Source organism: Anomaloglossus baeobatrachus, chromosome 3, assembly GCF_048569485.1.
Source record: "Anomaloglossus baeobatrachus isolate aAnoBae1 chromosome 3, aAnoBae1.hap1, whole genome shotgun sequence".
Taxonomy (NCBI): Eukaryota; Metazoa; Chordata; class Amphibia; order Anura; family Aromobatidae; genus Anomaloglossus; species Anomaloglossus baeobatrachus.
Window position 1 is genome coordinate 470951202 of NC_134355.1, and position 22844 is coordinate 470974045.

Below are 22844 nucleotides of genomic sequence, written 5' to 3' on the forward strand. Positions count from 1 at the left end.
GAGTATGGTTTACATGGGACTGTGTGCTGGAGGGGTCTGTACAGGGAGATTAGGGTTTACATGGGACTGTGTGCTGGAGGTGTCTGCACAGGGAGAGTATGGTTTACATGGGACTGTGTGCTGGAGGGGTCTGTACAGGGAGATTATGGTTTACATGGGACTGTGTGCTGGAGGGGTCTGCACAGGGAGAGTATGGTTTACATGGGACTGTGTGCTGGAGGGGTCTGCAAGGGGAGAGTATGGTTTACATGGGACTGTGTGCTGGACGGGTCTGCACAGGGAGAGTATGGTTTACATGGGACTGTGTGCTGGAAGGGTCTGGAAAGGGAGAGTATGGTTTACATGGGGCTGTGTGCTGGAGGGGTCTGCAAAGGGAGATTATGGTTTACTTGGGACTGTGTGCTGAAGGGGTCTGCAAAGGGAGACCATGGTTTGCATGGGACTGTGTGCTGGAGGGGTCTGCAAAGGGAGACCATGGTTTGCATGAGACTGTGCGCTGGAGGGGTCTGCAAAGGGAGGTTATGGTTTACTTGGGACTGTGTGCTGAAGGGGTCTGCACAGGGAGATTATGGTTTACATGGGACTGTGTGCTGGAGGGGTCTGCACAGGGAGAGTATAGTTTACATGGGACTGTGTGCTGGAGGGGTCTGCACAGGGAGACCATGGTTTGCATGGGACTGTGCGCTAGAGGGGCTGAACTATTGTTTTACATGTGACTGTTTGCTGGGGGGCTGAAAAGGAGGATTATGGTTTTACATGGGACTGTTTGCTGGGGGGCTGAAAAGGAGGATTATGGTTTTACATGGGACTGTGTGCTGGAGGGGCTGAAATGGGGGATTATGGTTTTACATGGGCCTGCTTTAAACCAGGGCTGTGGAGTCGGAGTCGTGGAGTCGGAGTCGGTATAAAATGCACCGACTCCGACTCCTAAAATATATAATAAATTGGGGACAGGAGTGCAATGCAGAATGTGCTGAATATTTTACTAAATAATAACATTTAGTATAATGCTTATATTTAAGTGAAAAATTTATTGTAGTACAATGTGAACATCAGACATTTAATTGTTTTTATGATACAATAATCAAGATATTTGGATAGAACATAAAATATTTATTGGAATACAACTTTAGAACACAAAAAACTAATAAATTGTAAATATGTAATATATATATATATATATATATATATATATATATATATATATATATACACACAGTGTATATACACACACAAGATATATATGTAATCTACTGTATATTACATAGTGTATTACATATTTACAATTTATTACAGTTTTTTGTGTTCTAAAGTTGTATTCCAATAAATATATTTTATGTTCTATCCAAATATCTTGATTATCGTATCATAAAAATTATTAAATGTCTGATGTTCACATACACATATTCATGTACCACAATAAATTTTTCACCTATCTAAGCAATATATGTAGGAGTCGGAGTCGGAGCCGGAGTCGGAGTCGGTGCAAGAGAATTTGAGGAGTCGGAGTCGGAGTCGAAGGTTTGGCTTACCGACTCCACAGCCCTGCTTTAAACTGTAAATCCTGAATTATAACATGGCTATTTGCTGGAGGGGTCTGAAAAGAGGGGGGGGGGGGGAATTATGGTTTTCCCTAGGACTGTATATTGGAAGAGGCTGAGGGGGGCAGGTGATATCGATACATTATGTTGGAGGGGGCTAGAAAGGGGAAATTCAGGTTTACATAGGACTGTGTTGGAGAACACTAAAAAGGCAGAGCGATGTTTTACATTGGACACTGTTGAAAGGAGGGCAGTGGTGTTATTTACATGAGATTTTTGTAAGGGATGGAAAAATAGAGAGTGAGATTATTTACATGGGACTGTATGTTGAAAGAAGAGTGGAGGGATATTCTGCTCAATGGGACAAAATGCTAGAAATAATGTTATGGCCACTTGGCTACTAGCGATGAAGCAACATTTTTTTTTTTAACTTTTCTTATTTATGATATCAGCGATCCGATCCTCTTCATCATCGTGTGACCCCTGATCAGACTAGCCGGCTCACACGGGGATCTTTGTGTTACCATATGTCGCCTTTTCATTGTTATTCTGTCATTCTCTGTGTACAAGCTGTCATCCAGATCCATGGATGGAAAAATAAAAACATTATGGGCCTCAGAAAATGGAGACAGACTTTTTTTTTTATTATTATTTTTTTATTTATTTATTTTTTTTTAAATAAGGGTCTCAATTATTTAATCACTAAAAGAAACATCACTTTATTTAGACTTTAATGTTACTGACCTTCAGAATAATACTACCAGGGGTTATTGAATGAAGATTACCAGGTGATGAGTATTTGTGTAATGATGGAGGATATGGTCCAACAATATCAATACCCTTTATCAAGGTGTGCAGAATTTAGGAAGTGTTTTCCTCAGAAAAAATGGGTTAAAAAAACGGACTTAGCAAAAAATTGGTCCCAGTATCTCAAGGAAAAACTGCAATAAATTATGTATCAAAGGATTGGAGGTGTATCCTGTAATCCTCCAAAATAAAGGGGCAAGAATTCCAATATAAAACAATTATTTTTATTGATATCCATTAAAAGTAGAAAAATAAATAAAACATGAGATTGTTGCACAATAAATAGGAGGACCATAACTCAAATCTAACAATGAGCGCCACAAAATTTTACCACAATGATTAATGGGAATATACGGTATCAACTTGTATATAATTAATAAAAACTGATAAATACAGGCAACTCCAAGGAAATTCCTCACTAAAGTGCAATGTGAAGTGCAATAATAGTCAAATTCTATAAAGTACTTCTGTGCATAAATTAATACATGCAATATGATATGAAAATAGCCTATATTATAGTGATAATAAACTCCAATATTATATATAGAGACAGAACAAGTGTCAATAGCCCCTATCATGGATTATTACATAACGTGTCTACTGCAGTAATTTGTAAATAAAAACAGAGTTGTCCATTTAAATATAACAGATGCTCAAAGAACAAGAAAAAGGCTATGTAATGAGATCAGATGTCCACCAGATGGCAATAGTATGATAAGTAAAATATATAGTGCAATAATGTTTATGCATAAATTATATCATAAGGAACCACAACTCCCAAAATGGGCATAATGTGAGTCAATCATAGCCTACGGTAATTACCTGGATGAAAAGTGCAGAGTGCCTCGGTCCTCACACCCTGACATATGTATCGCCCTGCTTCTACGGGGGGGCGTCAGCGTGAAAAGGGCGCCGAGTTTAAATAGCTACATAGGTTGCTATTAAGTCCTTATTACCACTATTGCCACCGCACCAGGGGAAAGTGAAAAGCTGGATCCAGCGCCAGAATTGGTGCATCTTATGGATGCGGCGCTTCTGGGGCGGCTGTGGGCTGCTATTCTTAGGCTGGAAAGGGCCAAATAACCATGCCCCTCCCCACCCTAATAATATCAGCCCCCAGTTGTCTGCTGTACCTTGGCTGATTTTAGAAAAATGGGGGGGACCTGATGTCTTTTTTTTTTTTTAAATAAAATCATTTAAAAAAAAAAATGTGCGATCCCCTCTATTTTTCATAACCAGCCAAGGTACAGCAGACAGCTGAGGGTTGCAGCCTGCAGCTGCTGCTGTATCTTGGCTGGATATGACAAATGGGGGGGACCCCACATCATCTTTTTTTTATCAGAAAAAAAAAAAAAACAGCTGGCTGAGCTAGCAATCCCTCTCGAGCTATTCTCTTATTTCTTTTTATCTATTCTTTCTTACATCTATTCTATATGTTCTATCTATTCCTTCTATTTATTATTTCTATCTATTCTTTCTATCTATTCTACCTATTTATCAATTATCCTATCATATTTTGTTTCTCCTTTAAAAAACGCATTAACAAAATTGCAGCAAAAACGTACCATCGTTACAAGCATTTTTTTCTTTCTTCATTTCCAGGCTCTTACCTGTGACAATGGGCAGTTTTGGTTGCAGTTGGGTGTAGTTAAAACTGCAGTGTGTGCATGTAGCCTATATGTGGCCAGAGTTGGATGATGTTGCAATATTGTTATCATGATTCAGATAGAATTTAATAAGTTATGATAATGTTATTAATATCATTCAAAATGGCAACTAGTCCCACAAGAAAATCATCCCCTCAAATGGCTTTGTTGAGAGAAAAATGAAAACAGTTATGACCCATTGAGCAATGGGTATAAAAATAAAAGTGCAAAAATAAAAAAAATATCTGGGTTGAAAGGAGTCTGTCGGTACAAAATGACTGTTCAAGCCCAGGCAATTGGTGCACTCTTGGCGTAGCCAACCAGTTCACATAAGGTCATTTCACTCAGGAGATACATAGTATATTGTATTTGTGCATTTAGGGAAAATATACATATGGGAAATATATACTCTAAAAAAATTCACAAAATTTCCCAATCCAAATTTTATTACAATAAATTATTAAAATTTAGACGCAACCGTGCAAAAAACACACTAAACAGGTATAGACAGACAGTGCAATTCTTATATCATAGTATGTATAGGGTACAGCTTGTTATTCCATAGAATTAAATTAACATATGGAAAAAATCCACCCCATTAAATCCAGCCTTCCACCATATAGACTTTAATCTCCCTGGAGCCAATAAAGACAAAAAGATGAAGATTAGATGGATATTGGCTATCCAGTAGCCCAAGATATACCTCAGAAGGCAAGGTTGAACAGAAACTGGATTTACACCATAATGGTAATATTCACACAAGGACATAAGATGTACACATAATTAGTAAGGAGATGCACAATGAGCAATACTTAGCTTCATATATTATAGATAGTCCTTCACATGTGTCTTTTATACATTCGTCGAAAACGCCCTAATCCAGCAATCAGCGTCTCTGTGGAATTCTCCACCTTTGGAAGTCCACTTGTTCTAAATACTTGTTGTATGGAAAAGGTCCTCTTTATGTGAGATAAGTAAATAATTGCCCGCCTCGACGCATTTCCCCGTTCATGCGGTTCATCAAGAGGCCCAAAATAGATAATAGCAAACACCAAGTGTCCAGATGCAGAATCCCAAAGTGTGCCCCATCCAGGAAGGCAGATAATCTCTGATCACAGGCAATGCTGTAATGGTGTCATAAGGCATCACACAGGAAGGACCCCGAGTCCTGTAGTGGTGTTTAGCATCTGGTTGGGAATCGGTCAGCGCCCTGTCACTGCACATCTTTTCTTTTTTCTTGGTTTTCTTTATGTTAATAATTAAGCTATTTTTTATTATTTATGGTAAGAGTAATCTTTCTTTATCTATATATATAATTGCCTTATTCTGTCTGTCTGTCATGCTCCGAAATTGTGTCCTTACGGTGACACAAAGCTGATTGGCCGCTGGGCTCGCCATGGCCCCGCCCCCCCACACGGATTGGCCTCTCGCCCCGGCTCTCTGCAGGCCCCGCCCCCCTCACGCAATGCACGCTCGCTCGCTCTGGCCCAACTGACACGGAGCCCCGATTCCCAGGTGAGTACACACACACACATCAGATCACACTCACTCTCACACTCACTCTCACACACACCTCACACATCACAACATGCTGGGATATCGCTTGCTACTACACCGGCTCCGTCAGGATCCCAGCAGCGCCAGACATAACCTTGCGATGCTGGGATCTTCACGGAGACCGTGAACGCTGGTAACCATTATACACATCGGTCCCTTAGTTACCCGATGTGTATCATAGTTACCAGTGTACACCGGCTCACACTCACTCTCACACACACATCACATCGCATCCACACATCAAGGTCCTGCAGCGCCGGAAAATACAGACACATAACAGCACACACACATAACAGCACACACATACACACACACAAATCAGATCACACTCACACACACACACACATCACATCGCATCCACATACTCACAACATCCTGGGATATCGCTTGCTTCTCGGCGGCGATACTGGCTGTTGTGATCTTCCAGGACCTGCCGGAGGATCACATGGCCAGAAGCATGTGATATCCCCGGATGTTGTGAGTATAAGCGCGTATGTGCGATATCGTCAGTGTCTGTGTGTGTGAGTGTATGCGATCGGGTGTGTGTGAGTGGATGCGATCGGGTGTGTGTGAGTGGATGCGATCGGGTGTGTGTGAGTGGATGCGATCGGGTGTGTGAGTGTCGGCAGAGGAGCACGGCGTGCTGGAGGAGGCTGGGAGCAGAGAGGCTGATCATGGGGAAGGCTGGGAGGAGAGAGGCTGATGCTGGGGGAGGCTGGGAGGGGGAGGCTGGGACGAGGGAGGCTGATGCTGGTGGAGGCTGATGCTTGGGGAGGCTGGGAGCGGAAGGCTGATGCTGAGGGAGGCTGGGAGAGGGAGGCTGGGAGGAAGGAGGCTGGGAGGAGAGAGGCTGATCCTGGGGAAGGCTGGGAAGGGGAGGCTGATGCTGGGGGAGGCTGGAAGGAGAGAGGCTGATGCTGGTGGAGGCTGATGCATGGGGAGGCTGATGCTGGGGGAGGCTGGAAGGAGAGAGGCTAATGCAGGTGGAGGCTGATGCTTGGGGAGGCTGATGCTGGGGGAGACTGGGAGGGGAAGGCTGATGCTGAGGGAGGCTGGGAGGAAGGAGGCTGGGAGGAGAGAGGCTGATCCTGGGGAAGGCTGGGAACGGGAGGCTGATGCTGAGGGAGGCTGGAAGGAGAGAGGCTGATGCTGGGGGAGGCTGGAAGGAGAGAGGCTGATGCTGGTGGAGGCTGATGCTTGGGGAGGCTGATGCTGGGGGAGACTGGGAGCGGAAGGCTGATGCTGAGGGAGGCTGGGAGAGGGAGGCTGGGAGGAAGGAGGCTGGGAGGAGAGAGGCTGATCCTGGGGAAGGCTGGGAAGGGGAGGCTGATGCTGGGGGAGGCTGGAAGGAGAGAGGCTGATGCTGGCGGAGGCTGATGCTGGGGAGGCTGGGAGAGGGAGGCTGATGCTGAGGGAGGCTGGGAGGAGGGAGGCTGGGAGAGGTAGGCTGAGAGAAGAGAGGCTGATGCACACACACACACACACGCGCGCGCACTGCACAACACACCACACACACACACTGGGAACCACAAACAACTGCCCTACACAGACACCCACACACACAGACAACGCTGCACACACACAACACACAAACACCGCGGCACACACAAATATACGCACATACCGCACAACACACACATTGCTCAAAACATACCTCCCCCCAAAACACACCACACACACACAAACCGCGCAACACACACACAACGCTACAGACACACAGCGCTCCACAAACAACGCAACACACATACAACACCGCTCTCACCCCCCGTCACACCCAGACAACACCCAGAACATGTACAGCGCCTACACAAACACTTGGTAACTACAGACAACAACATCTCTCTCTATATATATATATATATATAACAAAAATCATACATGAACTACACAATACGTAAATTCTAGAATACCCGATGCGTAGAATCGGGCCACCTTCTAGTAGGTTTAATAATTGTATATTTGAATACAACCAGTATGTTTGGTTTACAGTCTGCTCAGTGGCTTCAGACAAATTCTGTAGGTTTTCAAAAGCAATCTTTGGACAGATGAAATTAAGATCAACTAGAATGATGGGAAGAAGAAAGTATGGAGAAAGCTTGGAATAGCTCATGACCCAAAGTACACCCCATCCTCTGTAAAGCATGATGAAGGCAGTGTGATGGCTGGGAATGCATGGATTCCAATGACACCGGGTCACGAGTGTTTATTGATGATGTGACTAAAGACAGAAGTAGCTGGATGAATTCTGAAGTGTACAGGGCGATACTTTCTGCTCAGATTCAACCAAATGCAGCAAGGTTGATTGGATGGGGCTTCACAGTACAGATGTACAATGACCCAAAATATACTGCGAAAGCAACCCAGGAGATTTGTAAGGCAAAAAGGTGGAATATTCAACAATGGCCAAGTCAATCACCAGTTATTTTTTTTTTTTATTTAAATAAATAATTTTAAAAAACGACATGTGGTTCCCCTAAATTTTGCCCAGCCGTGATAAAGCCAGCTGAGGGCTGGTATTCTCAGGCTGGGGAGACCCAGCCTAAAAATATCAGCCTCCAGCCGCTCAGAATTGTCATATCCATTATATGAGACAACCCCGGCGCTTTACCTTCCTATTCCCACATAAACACTGAAAAAAGCTCCCTTTTCAACACTTTATCAACCCCCAAACACAATTGCAGGTCCGAAGTAATCCTCATGAGATCGTACAGCGATTCAGCTCAAAGTCATAGCGAGCGGGCATAGAACATGACTGCCCGCTTTAAGTGCAGAGAATGAATGAGCTGCGTAATGAGCAGTGACGTCACTCAGGTCATTTGTGGTCACAGCTGGAGGTTCCCACCTGCGATCACAGGTAACCTGACCTCAGGTGAGGTCACTGAGTTCACAGGCCTTCATCTCCTGGTAGAAAACCACAGTTTTTTACTAAAGCCTGCTTTACACGTTGCAATTTGTTGTGCAATCACGTTTGCGATGTGACACGCCCAGATCGCATGTGATCTAATGAGATTGCACGTTGGTCGTTCATTTGCTGTCACACGTGCGTTAGTAGTCTATGTTAAATTGATCAATTTTGTGTGCGATCCTTTAGATCATGTGTTCTGTGACGTATGCATTGGGCACCCTTTTTTTTTATTTATTTATTGACTTGCCAAGTGTGTGTAATGTGTAGGGATGCGTTTTTACTATGTCATCTGCCATTCAGCACTGCTACATGGCCGCTAACAGCAGACACAGACAGCCATGTAGCAGAGCTGAATGGCAGATGACAGCAGACACAGAAAGAGCCGCACGATCAGAATGAACTCGGGTTAACTTCACCCGACTTCATTGTTATGCTGCGGCTCTGTCTGTGTCGCGTCCTGATTAGCGGTCACCTGTGAAGGACTCACCGGTGACCGATAATCCCCTGAGTGACTGAAGTGAGCAGCCCTCTCTCATATACTCACCGATCCCCGGCACGGCGCTGCACGGCATTCACACTGCTCCGGCGGCTTTTACTATTTTGAAAAAGCCGGCCGCTCATTAAACAATCTCGTATTCCCTGCTTTCCCCGCCCACCGGCGCCTATGATTGTTTGCAGTGAGACACGCCCCCACGCTGAGTGACAGGTGTCTCACTGCACCCAATCACAGCAGCCGGTGGGCGTGTCTATACTGTGCAGTGAAATAAATAATTAAATAATTAAAAAATCCGGCGTACGGTCCCCCCCCCAATTTTAAAACCAGCCAGATAAAGCCATACAACTGAATAGGATAACTGAAGTGAGCACTAATATATATATTATGAGTGCAAGCCAAAAATTACATACTATATACGGATAAGGCTGCACATCAAACTTAGATAATGGTATAATGCCTCAAGCATATGGACAATTATTGGAATATACAATGAAAAATGCTACTTGCTAATTTGAACATGTGAATAATGAATTGCATACCTGCCATGAATATTAGGAAAAAGGAGATATTTAGCAATCGCATTGATCAATGTAACTGAGCCCCAAGGCCTCGTCAAGGCATATCTCTATATTGGGGTCCCTAGCTCTGTGACCCTAACTGTGTGTCATCTCATTGCAATTAAAAACTGCTATGGGTGGAGAGGGGTAACTAAGGACTTTCTTATATTGGAGATGGAAAAAACATGGCCGAAAGGGGAGGAGCTGTGTTCACATTCAGAAAAAAACTACATATAACTGAATAGGATAACTGAAGTGAGCACTAATATATATATTATGAGTGCAAGCCAAAAATTACATACTATATACGGATAAGGCTGCACATCAAACTTAGATAATGGTATAATGCCTCAAGCATATGGACAATTATTGGAATATACAATGAAAAATGCTACTTGCTAATTTGAACATGTGAATAATGAATTGCATACCTGCCATGAATATTAGGAAAAAGGAGATATTTAGCAATCGCATTGATCAATGTAACTGAGCCCCAAGGCCTCGTCAAGGCATATCTCTATATTGGGGTCCCTAGCTCTGTGACCCTAACTGTGTGTCATCTCATTGCAATTAAAAACTGCTATGGGTGGAGAGGGGTAACTAAGGACTTTCTTATATTGGAGATGGAAAAAACATGGCCGAAAGGGGCGGAGCTGTGTTCACATTCAGAAAAAAACTACATATAACTGAATAGGATAACTGAAGTGAGCACTAATATATATATTATGAGTGCAAGCCAAAAATTACATACTATATACGGATAAGGCTGCACATCAAACTTAGATAATGGTATAATGCCTCAAGCATATGGACAATTATTGGAATATACAATGAAAAATGCTACTTGCTAATTTGAACATGTGAATAATGAATTGCATACCTGCCATGAATATTAGGAAAAAGGAGATATTTAGCAATCGCATTGATCAATGTAACTTAGCCCCAAGGCCTCGTCAAGGCATATCTCTATATTGGGGTCCCTAGCTCTGTGACCCTAACTGTGTGTCATCTCATTGCAATTAAAAACTGCTATGGGTGGAGAGGGGTAACTAAGGACTTTCTTATATTGGAGATGGAAAAAACATGGCCGAAAGGGGCGGAGCTGTGTTCACATTCAGAAAAAAACTACATATAACTGAATAGGATAACTGAAGTGAGCACTAATATATATATTATGAGTGCAAGCCAAAAATTACATACTATATACGGATAAGGCTGCACATCAAACTTAGATAATGGTATAATGCCTCAAGCATATGGACAATTATTGGAATATACAATGAAAAATGCTACTTGCTAATTTGAACATGTGAATAATGAATTGCATACCTGCCATGAATATTAGGAAAAAGGAGATATTTAGCAATCGCATTGATCAATGTAACTGAGCCCCAAGGCCTCGTCAAGGCATATCTCTATATTGGGGTCCCTAGCTCTGTGACCCTAACTGTGTGTCATCTCATTGCAATTAAAAACTGCTATGGGTGGAGAGGGGTAACTAAGGACTTTCTTATATTGGAGATGGAAAAAACATGGCCGAAAGGGGCGGAGCTGTGTTCACATTCAGAAAAAAACTACATATAACTGAATAGGATAACTGAAGTGAGCACTAATATATATATTATGAGTGCAAGCCAAAAATTACATACTATATACGGATAAGGCTGCACATCAAACTTAGATAATGGTATAATGCCTCAAGCATATGGACAATTATTGGAATATACAATGAAAAATGCTACTTGCTAATTTGAACATGTGAATAATGAATTGCATACCTGCCATGAATATTAGGAAAAAGGAGATATTTAGCAATCGCATTGATCAATGTAACTGAGCCCCAAGGCCTCGTCAAGGCATATCTCTATATTGGGGTCCCTAGCTCTGTGACCCTAACTGTGTGTCATCTCATTGCAATTAAAAACTGCTATGGGTGGAGAGGGGTAACTAAGGACTTTCTTATATTGGAGATGGAAAAAACATGGCCGAAAGGGGCGGAGCTGTGTTCACATTCAGAAAAAAACTACATATAACTGAATAGGATAACTGAAGTGAGCACTAATATATATATTATGAGTGCAAGCCAAAAATTACATACTATATACGGATAAGGCTGCACATCAAACTTAGATAATGGTATAATGCCTCAAGCATATGGACAATTATTGGAATATACAATGAAAAATGCTACTTGCTAATTTGAACATGTGAATAATGAATTGCATACCTGCCATGAATATTAGGAAAAAGGAGATATTTAGCAATCGCATTGATCAATGTAACTGAGCCCCAAGGCCTCGTCAAGGCATATCTCTATATTGGGGTCCCTAGCTCTGTGACCCTAACTGTGTGTCATCTCATTGCAATTAAAAACTGCTATGGGTGGAGAGGGGTAACTAAGGACTTTCTTATATTGGAGATGGAAAAAACATGGCCGAAAGGGGCGGAGCTGTGTTCACATTCAGAAAAAAACTACATATAACTGAATAGGATAACTGAAGTGAGCACTAATATATATATTATGAGTGCAAGCCAAAAATTACATACTATATACGGATAAGGCTGCACATCAAACTTAGATAATGGTATAATGCCTCAAGCATATGGAGAATTATTGGAATATACAATGAAAAATGCTACTTGCTAATTTGAACATGTGAATAATGAATTGCATACCTGCCATGAATATTAGGAAAAAGGAGATATTTAGCAATCGCATTGATCAATGTAACTGAGCCCCAAGGCCTCGTCAAGGCATATCTCTATATTGGGGTCCCTAGCTCTGTGACCCTAACTGTGTGTCATCTCATTGCAATTAAAAACTGCTATGGGTGGAGAGGGGTAACTAAGGACTTTCTTATATTGGAGATGGAAAAAACATGGCCGAAAGGGGCGGAGCTGTGTTCACATTCAGAAAAAAACTACATATAACTGAATAGGATAACTGAAGTGAGCACTAATATATATATTATGAGTGCAAGCCAAAAATTACATACTATATACGGATAAGGCTGCACATCAAACTTAGATAATGGTATAATGCCTCAAGCATATGGACAATTATTGGAATATACAATGAAAAATGCTACTTGCTAATTTGAACATGTGAATAATGAATTGCATACCTGCCATGAATATTAGGAAAAAGGAGATATTTAGCAATCGCATTGATCAATGTAACTGAGCCCCAAGGCCTCGTCAAGGCATATCTCTATATTGGGGTCCCTAGCTCTGTGACCCTAACTGTGTGTCATCTCATTGCAATTAAAAACTGCTATGGGTGGAGAGGGGTAACTAAGGACTTTCTTATATTGGAGATGGAAAAAACATGGCCGAAAGGGGCGGAGCTGTGTTCACATTCAGAAAAAAACTACATATAACTGAATAGGATAACTGAAGTGAGCACTAATATATATATTATGAGTGCAAGCCAAAAATTACATACTATATACGGATAAGGCTGCACATCAAACTTAGATAATGGTATAATGCCTCAAGCATATGGACAATTATTGGAATATACAATGAAAAATGCTACTTGCTAATTTGAACATGTGAATAATGAATTGCATACCTGCCATGAATATTAGGAAAAAGGAGATATTTAGCAATCGCATTGATCAATGTAACTGAGCCCCAAGGCCTCGTCAAGGCATATCTCTATATTGGGGTCCCTAGCTCTGTGACCCTAACTGTGTGTCATCTCATTGCAATTAAAAACTGCTATGGGTGGAGAGGGGTAACTAAGGACTTTCTTATATTGGAGATGGAAAAAACATGGCCGAAAGGGGCGGAGCTGTGTTCACATTCAGAAAAAAACTACATATAACTGAATAGGATAACTGAAGTGAGCACTAATATATATATTATGAGTGCAAGCCAAAAATTACATACTATATACGGATAAGGCTGCACATCAAACTTAGATAATGGTATAATGCCTCAAGCATATGGACAATTATTGGAATATACAATGAAAAATGCTACTTGCTAATTTGAACATGTGAATAATGAATTGCATACCTGCCATGAATATTAGGAAAAAGGAGATATTTAGCAATCGCATTGATCAATGTAACTGAGCCCCAAGGCCTCGTCAAGGCATATCTCTATATTGGGGTCCCTAGCTCTGTGACCCTAACTGTGTGTCATCTCATTGCAATTAAAAACTGCTATGGGTGGAGAGGGGTAACTAAGGACTTTCTTATATTGGAGATGGAAAAAACATGGCCGAAAGGGGCGGAGCTGTGTTCACATTCAGAAAAAAACTACATATAACTGAATAGGATAACTGAAGTGAGCACTAATATATATATTATGAGTGCAAGCCAAAAATTACATACTATATACGGATAAGGCTGCACATCAAACTTAGATAATGGTATAATGCCTCAAGCATATGGAGAATTATTGGAATATACAATGAAAAATGCTACTTGCTAATTTGAACATGTGAATAATGAATTGCATACCTGCCATGAATATTAGGAAAAAGGAGATATTTAGCAATCGCATTGATCAATGTAACTGAGCCCCAAGGCCTCGTCAAGGCATATCTCTATATTGGGGTCCCTAGCTCTGTGACCCTAACTGTGTGTCATCTCATTGCAATTAAAAACTGCTATGGGTGGAGAGGGGTAACTAAGGACTTTCTTATATTGGAGATGGAAAAAACATGGCCGAAAGGGGCGGAGCTGTGTTCACATTCAGAAAAAAACTACATATAACTGAATAGGATAACTGAAGTGAGCACTAATATATATATTATGAGTGCAAGCCAAAAATTACATACTATATACGGATAAGGCTGCACATCAAACTTAGATAATGGTATAATGCCTCAAGCATATGGACAATTATTGGAATATACAATGAAAAATGCTACTTGCTAATTTGAACATGTGAATAATGAATTGCATACCTGCCATGAATATTAGGAAAAAGGAGATATTTAGCAATCGCATTGATCAATGTAACTGAGCCCCAAGGCCTCGTCAAGGCATATCTCTATATTGGGGTCCCTAGCTCTGTGACCCTAACTGTGTGTCATCTCATTGCAATTAAAAACTGCTATGGGTGGAGAGGGGTAACTAAGGACTTTCTTATATTGGAGATGGAAAAAACATGGCCGAAAGGGGCGGAGCTGTGTTCACATTCAGAAAAAAACTACATATAACTGAATAGGATAACTGAAGTGAGCACTAATATATATATTATGAGTGCAAGCCAAAAATTACATACTATATACGGATAAGGCTGCACATCAAACTTAGATAATGGTATAATGCCTCAAGCATATGGACAATTATTGGAATATACAATGAAAAATGCTACTTGCTAATTTGAACATGTGAATAATGAATTGCATACCTGCCATGAATATTAGGAAAAAGGAGATATTTAGCAATCGCATTGATCAATGTAACTGAGCCCCAAGGCCTCGTCAAGGCATATCTCTATATTGGGGTCCCTAGCTCTGTGACCCTAACTGTGTGTCATCTCATTGCAATTAAAAACTGCTATGGGTGGAGAGGGGTAACTAAGGACTTTCTTATATTGGAGATGGAAAAAACATGGCCGAAAGGGGCGGAGCTGTGTTCACATTCAGAAAAAAACTACATATAACTGAATAGGATAACTGAAGTGAGCACTAATATATATATTATGAGTGCAAGCCAAAAATTACATACTATATACGGATAAGGCTGCACATCAAACTTAGATAATGGTATAATGCCTCAAGCATATGGACAATTATTGGAATATACAATGAAAAATGCTACTTGCTAATTTGAACATGTGAATAATGAATTGCATACCTGCCATGAATATTAGGAAAAAGGAGATATTTAGCAATCGCATTGATCAATGTAACTGAGCCCCAAGGCCTCGTCAAGGCATATCTCTATATTGGGGTCCCTAGCTCTGTGACCCTAACTGTGTGTCATCTCATTGCAATTAAAAACTGCTATGGGTGGAGAGGGGTAACTAAGGACTTTCTTATATTGGAGATGGAAAAAACATGGCCGAAAGGGGCGGAGCTGTGTTCACATTCAGAAAAAAACTACATATAACTGAATAGGATAACTGAAGTGAGCACTAATATATATATTATGAGTGCAAGCCAAAAATTACATACTATATACGGATAAGGCTGCACATCAAACTTAGATAATGGTATAATGCCTCAAGCATATGGACAATTATTGGAATATACAATGAAAAATGCTACTTGCTAATTTGAACATGTGAATAATGAATTGCATACCTGCCATGAATATTAGGAAAAAGGAGATATTTAGCAATCGCATTGATCAATGTAACTGAGCCCCAAGGCCTCGTCAAGGCATATCTCTATATTGGGGTCCCTAGCTCTGTGACCCTAACTGTGTGTCATCTCATTGCAATTAAAAACTGCTATGGGTGGAGAGGGGTAACTAAGGACTTTCTTATATTGGAGATGGAAAAAACATGGCCGAAAGGGGCGGAGCTGTGTTCACATTCAGAAAAAAACTACATATAACTGAATAGGATAACTGAAGTGAGCACTAATATATATATTATGAGTGCAAGCCAAAAATTACATACTATATACGGATAAGGCTGCACATCAAACTTAGATAATGGTATAATGCCTCAAGCATATGGACAATTATTGGAATATACAATGAAAAATGCTACTTGCTAATTTGAACATGTGAATAATGAATTGCATACCTGCCATGAATATTAGGAAAAAGGAGATATTTAGCAATCGCATTGATCAATGTAACTGAGCCCCAAGGCCTCGTCAAGGCATATCTCTATATTGGGGTCCCTAGCTCTGTGACCCTAACTGTGTGTCATCTCATTGCAATTAAAAACTGCTATGGGTGGAGAGGGGTAACTAAGGACTTTCTTATATTGGAGATGGAAAAAACATGGCCGAAAGGGGCGGAGCTGTGTTCACATTCAGAAAAAAACTACATATAACTGAATAGGATAACTGAAGTGAGCACTAATATATATATTATGAGTGCAAGCCAAAAATTACATACTATATACGGATAAGGCTGCACATCAAACTTAGATAATGGTATAATGCCTCAAGCATATGGACAATTATTGGAATATACAATGAAAAATGCTACTTGCTAATTTGAACATGTGAATAATGAATTGCATACCTGCCATGAATATTAGGAAAAAGGAGATATTTAGCAATCGCATTGATCAATGTAACTGAGCCCCAAGGCCTCGTCAAGGCATATCTCTATATTGGGGTCCCTAGCTCTGTGACCCTAACTGTGTGTCATCTCATTGCAATTAAAAACTGCTATGGGTGGAGAGGGGTAACTAAGGACTTTCTTATATTGGAGATGGAAAAAACATGGCCGAAAGGGGCGGAGCTGTGTTCACATTCAGAAAAAAACTACATATAACTGAATAGGATAACTGAAGTGAGCACTAATATATATATTATGAGTGCAAGCCAAAAATTACATACTATATACGGATAAGGCTGCACATCAAACTTAGATAATGGTATAATGCCTCAAGCATATGGACAATTATTGGAATATACAATGAAAAATGCTACTTGCTAATTTGAACATGTGAATAATGAATTGCATACCTGCCATGAATATTAGGAAAAAGGAGATATTTAGCAATCGCATTGATCAATGTAACTGAGCCCCAAGGCCTCGTCAAGGCATATCTCTATATTGGGGTCCCTAGCTCTGTGACCCTAACTGTGTGTCATCTCATTGCAATTAAAAACTGCTATGGGTGGAGAGGGGTAACTAAGGACTTTCTTATATTGGAGATGGAAAAAACATGGCCGAAAGGGGCGGAGCTGTGTTCACATTCAGAAAAAAACTACATATAACATACATATAACTGAATAGGATAACTGAAGTGAGCACTAATATATATATTATGAGTGCAAGCCAAAAATTACATACTATATACGGATAAGGCTGCACATCAAACTTAGACAATGGTATAATGCCTCAAGCATATGGACCATATGCTTGAGGCATTATACCATTATCTAAGTTTGATGTGCAGCCTTATCCGTATATAGTATGTAATTTTTGGCTTGCACTCATAATATATATATTAGTGCTCACTTCAGTTATCCTATTCAGTTATATGTAGTTTTTTTCTGAATGTGAACACAGCTCCGCCCCTTTCGGCCATGTTTTTTCCATCTCCAATATAAGAAAGTCCTTAGTTACCCCTCTCCACCCATAGCAGTTTTTAATTGCAATGAGATGACACACAGTTAGGGTCACAGAGCTAGGGACCCCAATATAGAGATATGCCTTGACGAGGCCTTGGGGCTCAGTTACATTGATCAATGCGATTGCTAAATATCTCCTTTTTCCTAATATTCATGGCAGGTATGCAATTCATTATTCACATGTTCAAATTAGCAAGTAGCATTTTTCATTGTATATTCCAATAATTGTCCATATGCTTGAGGCATTATACCATTATCTAAGTTTGATGTGCAGCCTTATCCGTATATAGTATGTAATTTTTGGCTTGCACTCATAATATATATATTAGTGCTCACTTCAGTTATCCTATTCAGTTATATGTAGTTTTTTTCTGAATGTGAACACAGCTCCGCCCCTTTCGGCCATGTTTTTTCCATCTCCAATATAAGAAAGTCCTTAGTTACCCCTCTCCACCCATAGCAGTTTTTAATTGCAATGAGATGACACACAGTTAGGGTCACAGAGCTAGGGACCCCAATATAGAGATATGCCTTGACGAGGCCTTGGGGCTCAGTTACATTGATCAATGCGATTGCTAAATATCTCCTTTTTCCTAATATTCATGGCAGGTATGCAATTCATTATTCACATGTTCAAATTAGCAAGTAGCATTTTTCATTGTATATTCCAATAATTGTCCATATGCTTGAGGCATTATACCATTATCTAAGTTTGATGTGCAGCCTTATCCGTATATAGTATGTAATTTTTGGCTTGCACTCATAATATATATATTAGTGCTCACTTCAGTTATCCTATTCAGTTATATGTAGTTTTTTTCTGAATGTGAACACAGCTCCGCCCCTTTCGGCCATGTTTTTTCCATCTCCAATATAAGAAAGTCCTTAGTTACCCCTCTCCACCCATAGCAGTTTTTAATTGCAATGAGATGACACACAGTTAGGGTCACAGAGCTAGGGACCCCAATATAGAGATATGCCTTGACGAGGCCTTGGGGCTCAGTTACATTGATCAATGCGATTGCTAAATATCTCCTTTTTCCTAATATTCATGGCAGGTATGCAATTCATTATTCACATGTTCAAATTAGCAAGTAGCATTTTTCATTGTATATTCCAATAATTGTCCATATGCTTGAGGCATTATACCATTATCTAAGTTTGATGTGCAGCCTTATCCGTATATAGATAAAGCCATACGGCTGAAGGCTGGTATTCTCAGGATGGGGAGCTCCACGTTATGGGGACCCCCCAGCCTAACAATATCAGCCAGCAGCCGCCCAGAATTGCCGCATACATTAGATGCGACAGTTCTGGGACTGTACCCGGCTGTTCCCGATTTGCCCTGGTGCGTTGGCAAATCGGGGTAATAAGGAGTTATTGGCAACCCATAGCTGCCACTAAATCGTACATTAATCATGTCAGGCGTCTGCCCGAGATACCTTTCATGATTAATCTGTAAGTGACAGTAAATAAATACACACACCCGAAAAAATCCCTTTTCTCTATCGCTTCATTGGGGGACACAGGAAACCATGGGTGTATGCTGCTGGGACTAGGAGGTGACACTATGCAAATAAGAAAGTTGGCTCCTCCCACGTAGTATACACCCACTGACCGGAGCTGAGGAGATCAGTTTTTGCTTAGTGTCCGAGGAGGTTGGACACGCAGGGGCTGCTCTCAGCCCCTCAGGTTTGTAGTGTTGTGTTTTATTAATGTTTTCCCTTTGTTTTTCAGACACAGCTCGTCGGGCGACAGGGTGTAATCGCTCACCCTGCTCTCCCACATAGAGACCGGTCACACAGAAGTGGCGTCCGTCCGCCACTACTGTTGTCTTCTGTGTCTGTCTGGCAGGACCCTACCCCCCTAACACTTTCAACGGTTTGGGGGGCATCCGCACAGAGGGACAGGCGGATGGTCCTTGCCCCCCTCCCCAAACTCTCTCGCTCCCGAGCCTGATTGTGGGGTAGGAGGACGAAGACCGTACCTGGGATGGAGAGGTACCCCTTCGGCTCCCTTTGACGATGCCCGGGACGACTGTCGAGATGTCTTCGCCTTCCAGGATGATTCCAGGATCACCTCAGGACAAGCCGGGACCTTCAAGATAAGTACTCTCCCCTCCCCCGTTCCGGGCCATGGGGGGAGGGATCCTGTCTTTATATCCACCACAGCCCCTTCACAACGGTCAGGGGGTCCTGATTTTTCCCCTATAGCCATCTCTGTCTATAGCTTGCTCCCCTTGTAGTGTGATCTCTCTGCGCTCCCCCGATCGGCAGACCCTTCCCCCCCCTTCCTTCTCCCCCAGGCTTATCCCCTGCTGTGCCGTTCCTTAATAGGCGTCCCCTCCGGCGGCCTACCTTAGAAAATTTAGCCCCCGGCTCCATTGCGGCCTCCTTCCTCAGCTGCACGCCCCCTTCAGCGTCCCGGCCTCTCACCGCTAAGCATTTGCGCGCCCTCAGCCAGAATCTCTCCTGCCTGCGCGCGCAGGCTTTTCAAACTGGGCCCGCCTCCCCTGTCGCGCGAGTCCACAATCCGACCCTCCTGCTTCCCCGTGCAGGCGCCGCCCCCCTCATTCCTGGCGCCTGATGTCACTTCCCGGCGCCGAGACCTCTGGGGGATGTCATCCTCCCGCCCCTCCAGCCCCACGGACCAAGCCTCCCGGTTTGGTAAGTGCCGCCGCTGCAGCTTCAGCGCTCCCTGCAGCCAGCCAGAGCGATTCAGGGTCCAGCGCGCACTCGCAGCCAAACAGCTTCCCTGCGCTACCTGCAGCCAGGTTTCCCACCGCAGTAACTTCTCTGGGCTGTCCAGTCACCACTGGCCTCTGCCCCCAGTCTCTGCAAGACAAATGAAAGAAGAAAAAAAAAGACACCTCTACCATGCCTCTGAACCCGATAGGCATCTACTCCTGTTGCCGGAGCTCCCGCTCACTTACAGTGACCTGTCTCCCCTGTTACCCACAATATATCTCTACAGCAGAGGTTCCCAACTCCAGTCCTCAAGGCACACCAACAGTGCATGTTTTCAGGATTTCCTTAGTATTGCACAGGTGATAATTTAATCACCTGCAAAGGTGCTGAATCCAACACCCATGCAATGCTAAAGAAATCCTGAAAACATGCACTGTTGGTGTGCCTTGAGGACTGGAGTTGGAACCTCTGCTCTACAGAACTACTTCAGCCCGGGAGTATTAGCTACCTCACCAGATTTCCCCTGCTTCTACAAGTTCGGGATAGCACCCGTTTACACGCACGCTCGGCTAGGGACCACTGGCTCTCTGTCAGGTCACCCTTCTCCAATGTGCTGTCCCTGACCTACCCATTTCTAGGAGTACCCCAGTGTTCTGTGGTCCTGTCCACTTCCACTGTCAATGTGTCTCGTGCTCCTGCCTACTCTCCTGTACCCACTATCTAGCGTGTCAGTGTTCCTTTTGTACCTATCTACCACAGGGTCAGTGTTCTCTTGACCTGTCCACTTTTTATGTCAACCTGTTCACTATCCAGTGTGCCAGTGTCTCCAAGTACCCGTCCTCTACCCAGTGTACCAGTATTTTTTCGTCGTACTAGTCTACTACACCAGTGCGCCAGTGTCTCCAGGTACCTGCCCTCTATCCAGTGTGTCAGTGTCTTCATGTACCTGTCCACTACCCAGTGTGTCAGTGTTTCCCTCTGCCCTGGTCTACACCAGTGTGCCCGTGATCTCCACCTGTGTGTCAGTGTCTTACGCACCTGTCCACTATCCAGTGTGCCTGTCTTTTCCCTATGCACTAGTCTTCACCAGTGTGCAAGTGTCTCTATGTACCTGTTCACTATCCGGTGTGCCAGTGTTTTTCTACGCACTGGTCGACACCGGCATGCCAGCGTTTCTCTACGCGCTGGCCTACACCTGTGTGGCAGTGTTTCTTTATGTACTAGTTTTCAACTGTGTGCTAGTGTTTTCTCTTACTTGTCCACTATCCAGTGGCCCAGCGTCTCTCACTCTGCACGGACCTACTCATGTGTGCCAGCGTTTCCCTGTACCTGTCCACTATCCAGTGTGCCAGTGCCTGCGTCATGCCTGTGTGCTCCAATACACAGGTGCTTTGGGGATCCTGCCCGCTATTCCGTGGGCCAATGTTTCTACGTGCATTTGTTTACTCTGGTGTACCAGTGTTTTCACAAGCCCTCACACTACTCAGTGTAACAGGGTTTCTATGCGCACCTGTCTACACCACTGTAACAGTGTTGTGTGAGCCTTCCCACTGTTTAGGGTATCAGGTTTCTTCTTGCACCTGTCAGTTTCAGTGTGCTATAACTTTTTCTGTCAACCTGTCCATCATCCAGATTGACAGTTCCATAGACCCGTCCACTTGCTTGTGTGCCAGTGTCTCTATATGTCGGTCCATCTTCCAGGATGCCAGTACTTCCAGTGTTTCTCTATGCACCTACCCACCATCCAGTGTGCTAGGGTTTTCCAGAACGTACCCTCTATTCTGTGTGCCAGTGTTTCTGTATGCACCTGTCTACTACAGCGGGACATTGATTGATGAGCCTGCCCACCTGCCTATGGGCCAGCACTTATCAGAACCAGAAGCCGAATACAGCAACAGGCTTGAGTGCCTTGTTCAGCTTTTCCGCTCATCTTTGACCGAGGCGAGAGCTCCATCCAACACTGCCCCATGAGGCGGCACGCCAGCAGCAGTCACATTCAGTGCCAGTATTCAAGATCGATGATCCTGCCCGCTGTTCAATAGGCTGGCATTTCTCCAGACCAGAAGCTGGATACTGTAACAGGCATGTGTTGCTCTGCTCACGACCCAGTGAGTCGAACAGTTTACCTCACCTAGTGGGTCATGTATCGCCTTCATCTTCGACTGAGGCGAGGACTGGTCTCTATGGACCCCTAATGCGGTACGGCAGCAACTGTCATTAGGTTGCTTCCCAGTGACCCGGGGGTTTTCTCCTACTTCAAACCACTCATTCAGGTAAACAGAAGGTAGGCCATGGTCCTCTGGCCAGTTCATTGTCTTCTCTTTCTGCAGCAGTTATTTACTCACTTCTCAGCGATCTGCATCCATCTCCTACCTCACACCATACGTGTAACGTGATCTCGAGGTAAGGTAACACGCGACC